At 40.3% G+C, this 12,518-nt stretch overlaps 1 protein-coding gene across 4 annotated transcripts in view; it reads left to right on the top strand.

Moving 5' to 3' along the window:
* Positions 1-12,518, top strand: part of CTNND2 (catenin delta 2) — a 1,866,736-nt gene that overhangs the window by 286,129 nt on the left and 1,568,089 nt on the right. The gene's annotated exons all lie outside the window — the stretch shown is intronic.

Raw genomic sequence — 12,518 nt, 5'->3', positions numbered from 1 at the left:
GAAGCCCTTATTTTAGATTAATTTCTGTGTATAGGTTGTATCTACATGTAATTGGCAATTCCAGAAAGCCTTATGGAGAGCAACACCACACAAAGGTTTCAAGGGGGCATGATGGGAACGTGGTTTGGGCATGTCCTTAGGTGGAACAAAAAGCTACCTGTGTGTTCCCTATTATACAAAGGGAATAAATGTTGATTTAGAAAATTTTCCTTATCAGGTTTTACACCAGATCAGTGGCATGCACAGATTTTTTAAAAGGGCTTATTTTGACATGGGCTTTATGCAAAGCTTTAAGGAAGGAATTCTCTTTACTCTTTCATTGTTTACTTTTATCTCCAAAATGAAGAGAAATAAAAAATTGCAGATTCACTACTTAATTAGAAGTATTTAGCTATGTTGATTGATCAAATGGGACTGCTATACTTGGGAACAGCACCCCTTTACACATGGTAGTTGTGAAAACACTGCCTCCTCATGGAAACCACCAGGAATCATGCTGTTTATTTTTGTCAACTGTATGTTTGTAAAATAGCTGTTTCTTTTGCACATGCCTGCAAATACACATGCACTTAGGTCCTGATTCTATAATTGTCAGTCATCCACTAAGGGCTCCTTTTATCAAGCTGCGGTAGGGGGTTTAACGCGCAAAATACCGCGCGTTAAACCGCCTGCCGTGCTAGTCGCTAACGCCTCCGTTGACGAGGCGTTAGTTTTTTGGCTTGCCGCGGAGGTTAGCACGTGATGAAATGTTCGACGCGCTAACCCCCATAGCGCGCCTTGATAAAAGGAGCCCTAAGTGCCGTTTATAGACTTATGTCTTGTTTCACCTAAGTGGTTTTAGATGTCAGTAGGCATTGAAACCCATGTATGCCAGGGTTTTCTTGGCCTAAATGAGTGCATCTAAATCAAACCATGCCCAAATTTTGCCCAGAATCTACCTCTCAGCATGTTCATTTTTTTAGGTTTTTAAAAATTGCCTTTTAATGGCACTTTCAATTAACAGTGCCAATTAAGCTAATTAAGTTAGGCACCTAGATCATCTAGTCGTGCCGATCCAGCTGCCTAACTTCAGTAGAATCTGGGCCTTAATGGAGTTTTACCCCCAGCAAGAGTCGGTCCCTTTTTTTTTCTTTATTCAGTTTTAATTAATATAACTTGCATTAGGAAACGGAATTCATATAATATTATTCAAATGTAACAAAAGAGAAAATATTTAACAGATAAATTCTGTATAAGCAAACTAAACATAGAACATAGAAACATAGAAATAGACGGCAGATAAGGGCCCACGGCCCATCTAGTCTGCCCACCTTAATGTCCCTCCCCTACCTTTGCCCTGTGAATAGATCCCATGTGCCGATCCCATTTGGCCTTAAAAAGCAATCAATTCCCTATAAGTCCACAATTTAAATGGGGGGAGTAGAAATTTAGGAAAAGAGGCTCTCTTATCAAAAAGAAAAATAAATGTAGTTTAAAAATTAAATAAAGAATTTGAAAAAAAAAACCCAACCAACCAAACAAACAACTACTAATATACAAGGCATCTAGTCAGCTTATTCTCTCACTTCTACTACGTATGGGGTTTTGTGTTTTTTTTTCCAATATTCTGTTGGGTTTGAAAGAATAAAAAGTTACCTAGTTATGTTAAGGACAATAGTATTATATTTGACACATGGAAAACCTTGAAATTCATTAACAATTTAACAGAAATTCCAGTAGAGAAATCCACGTGTCAATCCTTATGGCTAAACTCCAAGATTCAAATTGGCGAGTTTAAGAGTGCCTGGAAGCACTAGATGCAGGCAGGCATACATGCACTAGATGATGTTATTTCAAATGGGAAAATGCTTGATTTTTCATGAGTGCAACACTCTTTTGGTATTTCAAAGTCTCAACTTTATAAGTGGCTGCAGTTGAAGCAAGCCATTCAGAAGGGGTTTCCTGACTGGCGAAATTGAAAAGAATATTATAGCTTGCAGGTTCTATGCTTCCAGACAAATTTGCTAGGACATCAGGCCGCCCAGTGGTTTAAATTAATATCTGAATTCTTGAATAAAAAGCCAAAAACTTATCTTAGAGACATTTGGAGCATTGAGATTAAGCAGTATATTTCTGCATCTCAATGGCCACAAATTTGGACTTGGAGGATGAGATGTACAGCATCAGCATCTTTTTTTTTTTTTTAAGTTCAATCATTTTTATTAGTGTTTAAGAATATACATACAACCAAGGCAGGAATGATCTTATCCATAACAATAACATCAAAATGTTTGTGATTGACATCCATGCCTCAGTACATAATCATAGTGGTATTACATATCACTTTCTAGTTTCATGCACTAACTATTGCATCGACATATCCAGCTGCAGCATCTTTGAGACAAACAAGGTTTTTTTGTTACATAGAAGTTTCCGGACCCCTGTTCGTTTACAAAAATTAGACAGTTCTAACTCTAATAGATGCTGACACTGTCATCTTGATGTAGGGACACTGGATCATCTGCTGTTCTATTGTCCTTTGATACTTAACTTCTGGGGACAGATTAATACCATACTGGAGGCATCAATTCCATTGATGTATGAGGTAGTTATATGTGGAACGTTATTGCATATTAAGCCCCCCACCCCATGGACTGCTATAAATGCAGGCTTTTCCTAATTATAGAAACATAGAAACATAGAAGATGACGGCAGAAAAGGGCCACAGCCCATCCAGTCTGCCCACTCCAACAACCCTACCCCCTTGAATTTACCCCCCTAGAGATCCCACATGTGTATCCCATTTCCTTTTAAAATCCTTCACGCTGCTGGCCTGAATCACCTGAGGTGGAAGTTCATTCCAACGATCGACCACCCTTTCGGTGAAGAAGAACTTCCTGGTGTCGCCATGAAATTTCCCACCCCTGATTTTCAGCGAATGGCCTCTTGTGGCAGAGGGGCCTTTAAAAAGAAGATATCATCCTCCACCTCAATACGGCCGGTGATATATTTAAACGTCTCTATCATGTCTCCTCTCTCTCTACGTTCTTCAAGTGAATATAGCTGCAATTTATTCAGCCTTTCTTCATACGGGAGGTCTTTGAGTCCCGAGACCATTTTGGTGGCCATTCTTTGAACCGACTCAACTCTCAGCACATCCTTTTGGTAATGTGGCCTCCAGAATTGTACACAATACTCCAGATGAGGCCTCACCATGGATCTGTACAATGGCATTATAACTTTGGGCTTCCGGCTGATAAAACTTCTTCGGATGCAACCCATCATTTGTCTTGCCTTTGATGAAGCCTTCTCCACTTGATTGGCAGTCTTCATGTCTTCGCTAATGATCACCCCCAAATCACGTTCCGCCTTGGTCCTAACTAAGGTTTCACCATTTAGTGTGTAAGTTTTGCATGGATTCCTGCTGCCGAGGTGCATGACCTTACATTTTCTAGCATTGAAGTTTAGCTGCCAAGTCGAGGACCAATGTTCCAATAGAAGTAGGTCCTGCGTCATACTGTCTGGTAAAGTGTTCTCACTTACTATGTTGCATAGTTTGGCGTCATCGGCGAATAATGTGATTTTACCCTGAAGCCCCTGAGTCAGATCTCCCACAAATATGTTGAAGAGGATCGGGCCCAAGACCGAGCCCTGAGGCACTCCACTGATCACCTCCGACGTTTTTGAAGGGGCACCATTTACCACCACTCTCTGAAGTCTACTGTTTAGCCAATCACCGACCCATGTAGTTAACGTCTCTCCCAGTCCCATTGATTTCATCTTGTTCAATAGTCTGCGGTGCGGAACGCTATCAAAAGCTTTACTAAAGTCCAAGTAAACGACGTCTAGGGACTCACCCACATCCAGTTTCCTTGTTATCCAGTCAAAGAAACTAATTAGATTGGATTGGCAGGACCTGCCTTTGGTAAATCCATGTTGGCGGGGATCCCGGGATAGCTATGCAAATGGTAATTCGTAATTGGAAGAATTGGGATCGCCTTAGTTTTCCTTTCTGGTGGGCGAGCTTATGCTTAACTTATAAGTATGAGAACTTGAATGCTGACTTGCTGGGCATAATAAGATATTCAAGTTGGTTTGAGGTCCATTGACTTCTTTTGTAGATTTGGTATAGTTGCTCTTTATCTTTATTTTCCGTTGTATTGTACCCACACATCCAGGGTGGGTGGGAGCGGGAGGGGGGTATATCTTTTGGTTTGGTATTATTCCTGTTGGTAATGATGGATGGGGAGGGAATTTGTATTTTTTGTATAGATTCCAATTGTTTATAAGTACTTATTTGATTATTATTATTATTTGTATGTAAATTGTATTGCACTTTCTGTTGGCATTAAAAACTAAATTTAAAAAAAAGAAAGAATAAAAAGTTTGTTCATTAAAGACCTGATCTTGGAGGTCAGCCAGATTTTTTCTTTAACTTAATTACATGATCTCTATGCATAATTGTTTTAACCACGCTGCATTTACACTTTTGCCAGATTCTGGTAATTTTTGTTTTGTTTTCAAATCATTGAAGAACATGGAGAATGGGATGCCAGCAAAAGCATATGTCAGTATTATGGGCATTTTTGAAAAAGAAAAACATCCAAAAATCCACCTAAGTTGGCACTTGGACGTCCTAATCACCGGGATATCCAAGTGCCAATTTTCAAAACCACTTTTCTGGATGTCTGGCATCAGTACAACAGGTAAGCAATTACAAATTAGCATATTGTGTGTAGCTCTGTTAAATTAGCATACATATTTAAGGAATATGCTTTATTTAAATTAAAACATATATTTAGCTCATATAGACCCCCTTTTATCAAGCCACATTAGGGTTTTAATCACTGGCTGCTGCGGGATAAGCTCCGAAGCCCATAAGAATTCTAGGATCGTCAGAGCTTTTACCGCAGCGGCTGGCATTAATAAAAACCCTAACGTGGCTTGATGAGGATGCCAGAGTTTTTCATCACTTTTACAGTCGATTAAATCATTCTAGCAATTTCTACCTAGATCCTCCATTTTCAGTTATCCTCCATTGAAAGACAACTGTCTTTCCTTTGACAGAGCAGGTACTGCACCTGATCCATGCTGCTTTCTTCCAAGAGCTTAAAGTCCATTTTCTTTATCACTTACCTGGGTATCAGTCTGATTTTTTTACTTCGGTATCTTTTTAGGTCATCTTTTGATGCTTCTGTTGACACAGCAGCTTAGGGCTATTGTTCTGCAGTTAAAAATAGGATTAATTCTTCATCAAAAACCCAGCATTCACTATCTAGATTTTTCCTCCTCAGTCCTGTTAAGATAAACCTTTTGCCTGTGTTAATTATGTTCCATATTGGCAGCATTATAGTTGCTCTTCCTTTGTAAATAAGAGAGTTGAAAGATCTACAGGCAGTGCTTTTTTATTGGAATAAAATTGGTTTACATGTTTATCCCAACATACTTCTCTTTTTTTGGTGTGGAGATGAGAATAAAAAAGGGAGAACAGGTTGGTTCTTTTTCCAGAAATGAATATATTCAAACCGCTTACACTTTTCTTTTAGTGTTCTTTGTATCTATGGAATAAATTGCATATCCACTCTGCTTGACTTAAGCACACAATAAAAACTCATCTTATTTTCTTAGCTTTCTGCGTAATTCCCCAGTTTTTGCTGCAGCCAGCACTTACCTGTTAACACTATGGAGGTACGCAATTCTGTAAGGAGTCGTCTAACATTAGGAGGCATATGTATGTGTAAATGCTGGTATTCTAGTCACCTGAGCACATATAAATATCTATAAGGGGCATATTCTGTACATGGAGCCAAAACATATGGCTTTAATATGGATGGTACTTAGCACGATTCTATAAAAGTTATGCTGAGTTTATAGAATCACCCTTAGTGGTTTTACACATCAATAACATTTAGGCGCACCCATTTAGGCCACTGAAAATCAGGTTCAAATACCCATGCCCAAATTGTGTACTGATTGGGCATATTGTATAACTGGGTCATTTAGGAACACCCATGATCCGCTTATGCTCCTCCCCGCACTTTACACACCACTTTATAGAATACACTTAGGGCTAGATTCACTAAGCCTACCGATCAAGTCCTGACCACTTAGCGACCCCTTTGCGACCCGATTTTCCTCCGACCCAATTTACTAACCTCTGTTCCAATCATCCTCCGATTCGATCTGATCCACGCATGCAAATAAGGGGGAACGGCATTCAAATGTAGGCAGGCAGCGATTCACTAAACAAAGCTGGAACACCGACTGGGCTGGCCAATCAACAAAAGAAGCGACTGTTGGGGACCAGTCGCTCACTGCTCACAGCATCTCATGCTCTCTGCCTGGATTCTCCTGCTCTCCTACCCCCAACTCACTTCCCTGCTCTCACCTTGAATCTCCTTTTGCCGCCCCGACTCACTACCCTGCTCGTGCCCCAAATCTCTCCTGCTGCCCCGACTCGCCACCCTGCTCTTGCCCCGAATCTCCTCCTCTTGCTGCCCAAACTCGCTGCTCTAGTCGCTTGGCACCAGTCGGTCATAGTTGGATTCATACTCCAAAAGATTCCTTATTGAAATTTTGGTCAAATCTATGTGAGTGGTAACATTTTCTGTATATCATCCTGCGTGATTCTTAAGACTCCTGAGGCAGGCCAGTTGGCCGAAACATGTACATGCCGAGTCATTGAGTCGTTTGAATGTACCATTGTGACATTGGAAGAATAAAGATCTTCACATTATCAGATGAGTTAGAGGACACTTTTTTAGTGCACATCATTCAGATTTGGACAATTCCATTTTGGTTTCTTTGTTTTCTTTGACTTCTAGATATAACATGACCAGGAATGTGCATTCTTTCTACATAGTTCAATTATATATATTCAAGTAAAACAGAGTTGCAATATTCTCAATTGATGTAAGGGTGATAGGTGCCCTAAATGAACTTTCAGCTTCTCTTTCAACCCCCCCCCCCCCAATAAATTATCAGGTCCCTAGCCTGCAATCACCCAAGATTTTGATAATCAGCCTCAGCAGTCATGATCATTATGCAAATATCCTATGAAAAAGCAGTGTATACTGATAGCTGAATGTGTATGTTTGTCAGAACCTAGGCCCAGATGCACTAAAGCCAGCGATCATCGCTAAAGCTGTAGCGACGATCGCATTTGCCGACCTGATGCAGAAAATGGCTCACTGTATGGTTTTCTGCACGATCGCTCATTCCCCAATCTGCCCATGCAAATAAACTCATTAATATTGAAATGCCATATAAACTAGTAGAGCGATTGATGCTCTAACATGGCTTCCTGATGCACTAAAAAAAGTGATCGGTTTTAACGATCCAAAAAAAGCAACTGGTCAAGACCAGTTGCTGACCTGTCTAACCTCAGTTTAGCCCTTTTTAAAAAAATGGGCACAGATGCTGTGCATGTTACACATGCACAATATCTGCCCCATTAGAAGCAAAAGCACCCCCCGGCACCAGCAATCACCCCCTCCATGGCAATAAAAATAGCAAATGGAATGCCTCCTGCCATGGCGACTCCCCTCCTCCCCCGTCCCCAAGGCTGAAAACTACATGGATGGAGTCAGTTTAGAATCTGGTAAAGAATTACAGTAAAATGGGCTGTAGGATGTCTCTCAAAGTCCATATCTTTGATGCTCATCTTGAGATATTAAAGGAGAACATGGGAGCAAACTCGGAAGAGCAAGGCGAGTGTTTCTGACTTCGAACACCGCTATCAAGGATAATAAAATGAGAACATGATGGGAGCCTACATCTGGGGGCTGTTTCGTGATACATTATAATCGCAAATCTCAAAAAACTACTCACTTCTAAATTTTCTAAATCTTCTGTGGTCATCTTTGTATAACTTTAATATAAATATATGTTAGTTGTGATTCATATGTTGCTTTTTATGATTTTATAAGAACGAAAAGATGAAAATTCAGTGTTTTCATGTTTTAAATAAGTAAATTGAAAAATTTGACGCTCCTGGTCACAAAAGCAAAGTTTTATGGAAATAACAAACATTTTCTATACATTTTAGGCATGAGCAATTAGGAAATTGCACTTGCTGCCCAGGAACAAAAATTGTATTACAGAATTGAATCTGGTTCATTTTGTCAGTCTTTCTCCCTTTGATAGTTGGGCATCTGCAACTGCCCTCCTGCTGCAAAAGAATGGAGCATTCTGGTTTCAGTTGCCTGCTGTGGTTGAAGCTCCCACTTCAAGAGAGGCTCTCTCTCTGGACTCAGATGCTTCACCTGCTGAACTACCTCCACAGGTTAAACTGAGGCTTTGGTTGGCTGATGCTTAGACAGCCTGCTTGAGTTCCCTAAAGTTTTCTCCTGTGTTTTCTTTGACCCTGTCTGTTCCACCCCATCCCCTCTCTTGTCTTTACCTGGTGTGGGAAATCTGGAATGTGGGACTGGATTCTTATTCACAGGTCCTATGTTATGCAAGGGCAAATAAGCCTTTGGACTTGGAATATCTTTAATTCCTAATGCCTTTTGCTGTCATTAATCACCACTACTCTTGGGTTTATTCTCAGTGACAGGGCTGGTTTCAGGGCTTTCAGACTCATACCTGAGCGTTTTGTTAATTTCTGCCTTTTCCCTGTCACAATATGAATGGTAGATTGACTCTTTATAAAGGGGCTATGGTAGCTGAACTGGTAAAGGTTTATACATTGGATATTTTGTTGTTTGCTGAATCCTTGGTTACCAGATGTTCCGGGTCCAGTAGCATTGGAGGTATAACCATCAGGGCATAAGATCCCACACCAGGAACGGGTAGGTAAAAGAGGGTGAAAATTTGAAGTTATATTTAAGGAAGTGTATGTAAAGTATCGGGGATGGGGAAATTCAGAGGGAAGAAAATGTTGATTATTTTGATGTAACCATGATGAATCTTTTATTGATTTATTTTCTACCTGGGAATTTGGATGATAGGTAAGGAAATTTATTTGATTATTGTCCTCAGTATTGTTGAAGTTTCCAGATAGTATTGTCATGGGATATTTTAATTGTAGATTAATTGTTCAAGGCTTCAGGAAGAGAATGGACTTTAAAAATTTTGTTATGATTATGGCATTGAAAAACTTTCTTAGGGTTTCTTCTCATGTTGAGGGATACATTTTAGATTTAATATTAGTATCAGGGTCTTTGAAAACATAAGCCAGGCAATTTTCAGACTGCGACAGGCAGTCTGGTGATCAACTGCTGCTGGCACTGACCCCGGATATTCAATGCTGGGCCATTTCTGGCGAGTGGCATTACATATTTGGGTTTTTGCTGCCCACTGATTTTTAACATATTTATAAATAATCTGGCAACAGGAATAATGAGTGAGATGATCAAATTTGCTGATTGCACAAAGTTATTCAAATGTGTTAAATCACAAGAGAATTGTGAGAAGTTGCAAGAGGACCTTATAAAAATGTCCCATTTTAATAGAGGCTCATGTTCAAAGCACATAGACACACAAAATACCATAGGTTACTATGGTACTATGTATATCTAAATGCTTTGAAATTGAACCCATTAATATAAGAAGTATAAAGTGATGCAGGTAGGCAAGAAAAACCCAAACTATAGATACATGGGGTAGATTCTGTATAGGATGCTGGTCTCAGCAGCTGCCTAAGAAGTGGCTGAGAATTGTACACCAGCGTCCTATACAGAATTGCATCTGCCCTAATGAACAGACACATAACCCCGCCTAACTGCCCTGATTCTCTAACTGGTGCCCATGTCATAGGCATCGGTTAGAGAATTGTGCCTGATCCTTTGCCATCAGCTGAAATTGGCAGGAAGGATACCCACTCCCTTCTTCTCCAAAACCCTTCCTCCCCCCATCGAAGCAGCAGGGCAGGAGGGATGATCACTCCCTCCTCCCACCACCCCTCCAAACCCCCTCCCGGAACCCCTGATATCCCGCAAAATTTACCCACTCCCTGACAACTCCCCCCCCCCCGAGGCTGTACATCCCCACTCTGTATCCTCCCAAAACTTCAGCCCTCCCCCCCCGTACCTGGTATGAAAAAGTCTGGCCAGAGGAATACCTACATCCTTTGGCCAGCAGGCCCGCCACTCCAAAATGGTGGGCCTTCCCCTTCTTGGTGCATTCTGGGAAGCACCAGGGAGAGGCCTAAGACCCTGATTGGCTCAGATGCCTAAGGCCTCGCCTATAGGGTGAACTTGAGTATCCCGACGCATCTTCCTCAACCACAACAAGCGCCTACAGTATAGGCGTCCTGCCTTTTTTTTAATATGCATCCCATTTGGCTGCTAGACAGTGGTAGGATGCCTACCGTAGTCTACAGTCAGGATGCCTGTTTATACAATCAGCCCCACGATGCACAGTTCCACATAAGGAGTCACCACCCAGGAAAAGAATCTAGGTGTCATTGTTGATGACACGTTGAAATCCTCTGCTCAGTGTGTGATGGTGGTAAAGAAAGCAAATAGAATACTAGCAGATATGCACGTGTACTTAATTTAGAGTGCATATTTACAAGAGGGTGGCATACAAAGGGGCGGACCATGGGCAGGGTGTAGGTAGGGATCTGCTACTTTTGCTTAATGGGATAAATTTTAATGTGTTGATAGGGCAAAATTGATACAATCTTTGAATAGGAGGGAAAGGATTCTCCAGGCATCCTTTTTTTTGAGATTTATTGCAATACAGCGGGGTTGTTTTAGGAAATTTCAGGATGTGTGGGAGCCATTAACAAAGTATTGTACTGATTAGATGAGTTTGTTTCCCTTAAATTTACAAGTTTAGTAGTGAGGGGGGGTTATTTTTATTATTACATATTCTACAAGATATTTGATCATATGTTAGGAAAGGATAGGAAAAGGGGGTGATAAGAATTTATGATTTGTATCATTGCTGATTATTAAGTGATGTATTTATTGTTAATTTTTTTTAACATTTGTCACACTTATTCTAAGTTTGAAAATGAATAAAGAATTAAAAAAAAAAAATCATTTTTATTAAAGAGTCAACAAGAGAAACAAGCATAGTACAGATCCCCAAATCAAATGCAACTAAAATTTAAATCCTCACCTAAGACCCACACATCCAGTCCTTCCCTAAAACTAGTTGGGGTTTTTTTGGGGGGGGATTTGTTTTCTTTTATTTGCTTTTTGTTTTTTTAACTAATTTGTGGCAGTGATGTAGGATAGTAAGTATGTACCTGCACTGCCTGCTGGAAAGGTATGCTTCTGCACATGGTTGATTCAGTATGTTTCCTCCATACCTAATTTCTTGCCCTTTAACCTCTGTATTATTTCTATGAAGAGACACCAGTGCTTGCCAAATGGACTGAAAGGAGAACGAAAACTAGAAACTGGTCTTCAAAACTGTCATTGCTATCCCAGAATATAACAATCTATTTACAGAAAATCCCCACAGCACAATAATTGTTTGCTGCATGCCAAAAAGAGGGCTGTATAAGAAAGGTGGTACAGGCAGTCCCCGAGTTACAGATGCCCGACTTAAGTACGACTCGTACTTAAGAACTCAGTTTCAACTTCATTTGATTTCACTGAGCAGTATTTTCAGTGGCATAATTCCTGCACTTCTCCTGTAGCAGATTCAGGAGTGATATATGGCCACAAGAACAATGTATGGTTGTGCATGATGTACCTTAGAGGGAACACTGTAACAGTTGGCCCTTTTGTCAGCTGGGAGCAGAGGTATCTTAAAATCTTCAAGTTCTGAGTTACATATAAATCCAATGTAAGAACAGCTTTAAAAACATAACTCGTTCTTAACCCAGGGACTGCCCGTATATCAAATGCATTACCCAAGAAACATTTTCATGAAAACATGAAACAAGCATAGAGAATTTTGGAAAGAGTGGAAAGGATTATAGAGCTGAGCAGTTGGTGTAAATGGGCAAACTGTACAGGCCGTATGGTCTTTAACTGCTGTCATGTGCTCTGTTGCTCTGTTTCTATTAACACACAGTTGGGGGTATTCATTTTCAGGCAACTCATTTAAAATTCATTAAAATGTTTGCTTTATCAGTTTTCAGTAGAAATTAAAAAATATGCTTTCAATAAGGTATTAAGATGATAAAATGACACAGAGAAAATTATGTCAAATGTTCTACAGAGTAGCTTCAAACTAGATGTTTGCAAACATCTTATTAAATTGGAAGAGGAATTAGAAGAGCTGAAAAGTAAAATGCCATAAAGCAGGCAATATCAAAATATAATTTTCATAATGAAAAGGAGCCAGGGTATCCTTTAGAGGATAATCCAGCAGATCTGTTGTAGTGTTAATTTTTCCTCTAAGACAGTGTTTTTCAACCTTTTTATACCTATGGACCGGCAGAAATAAAAGAATTATTCTGTGGACCGGCATCGGTCCATGGACACCTTGCACGTCGCATGCCTCATCTGGAAACCTTCCCTCTGACATTGCAACGTCAGAGAGAAGGCTTCCGGTTCAGGCGCAGGGTGCCCGTAGGAGCCACTGCTCATGGCTTTGTGCACTGAATCAGTTAGGAAGAGGGAGCTGGCTCGAAG

Source organism: Geotrypetes seraphini, chromosome 2 (assembly GCF_902459505.1).
Source record: "Geotrypetes seraphini chromosome 2, aGeoSer1.1, whole genome shotgun sequence".
NCBI lineage: Eukaryota > Metazoa > Chordata > Amphibia > Gymnophiona > Dermophiidae > Geotrypetes > Geotrypetes seraphini.
The sequence above is the reverse complement of the archived record's forward strand: the minus strand, read 5'-3'. Positions and strand labels throughout refer to the sequence as shown.